The sequence below is a fragment of the Manis javanica genome, chromosome 5 (assembly GCF_040802235.1).
Source record: "Manis javanica isolate MJ-LG chromosome 5, MJ_LKY, whole genome shotgun sequence".
In the NCBI taxonomy this organism is placed as follows: domain Eukaryota; kingdom Metazoa; phylum Chordata; class Mammalia; order Pholidota; family Manidae; genus Manis; species Manis javanica.
This window is the reverse complement of record NC_133160.1, coordinates 59974197-59975111: the sequence shown is the minus strand read 5'-3', so window position 1 is coordinate 59975111 and position 915 is coordinate 59974197. Positions and strand designations below refer to the sequence as shown.

General features: G+C 33.7%; 1 non-coding gene across 1 annotated transcript; it reads right to left on the bottom strand.

Moving 5' to 3' along the window:
* Positions 1-326: 326 nt before the first annotated feature.
* Positions 327-467, bottom strand: LOC140849804 (U4 spliceosomal RNA). The gene has a single exon (XR_012131996.1). It is a non-coding gene; the product is annotated as a U4 spliceosomal RNA (small nuclear RNA).
* Positions 468-915: the final 448 nt, after the last annotated feature.

Here is a 915-nt window from a genome sequence, read left to right as displayed (position 1 = left end):
GATATTTTCCAACTTTATCAAAAGGAACAGCTACATGGAACACATAGTAGCATGATTCATCAGTCATAGCACATAATATTTTATTTCTATTGGGTACATTTATTCAACATAAAGAGATCAAGCATAGAAAATCAATGACAAATACTTCTTCAGACACCATTTGACTCAGCAAGTGTTTGACTGCTGGCAGATCACAGTGGCTGTAAATAATAGGGTTAATTGCAAGCTTTTTTCTGCTTCAAAACTGAGCTGTGTTCATCAACAGAAAAAAACAAAGTTCAACAGTAATATTTTTTTTTTTTTTTTTTTTTTTTTTTTTTTATCAGTCTCCGTAGAGACTGTCAAAAATTGCCAATGCCGACTATATTTCAAGTCGTCATGGCGGGGTACCGGGAAAAGCTTTCAACCAGCAACAATCGCGCCTCGGACAAACCTCATTGGCTACGACACTGCCACTGCGCAAAGCTGGTAACAGTAATATTTTTTTAATAAGTAATTTGATGTTCATCATTACTGTTTTTTATTAAAATAAAGCACACTGTAGGGGCAGTAAGCCTTTGGCTTTCAACTCAGGGCCATAGGAATCAAAAGGACATATATACTGATTGGATTTTCCAACCTACCGAATTGCGGTATTGGCTGTATATAGGAGTAACTTAAAATCCAAGTTCCTAGATCTCATCAACATTCAGTTAAATTATAATTCTTGGATTTAGATCTCTGGCTTCAATATTTTTCAAAGATGCCCCCAAATGATTCTATGTATATCCAAATTGACAACCAATAGTCTATAAGACCCTCTTCTCTCTTAGAACAATCTAATATTCTTGATCAGATCAGCAAAATATTATCAGTATTTTTTATCAATGTTTTATTATAAACCACTCATATTTATTCCTAATCAAAAATGTATGA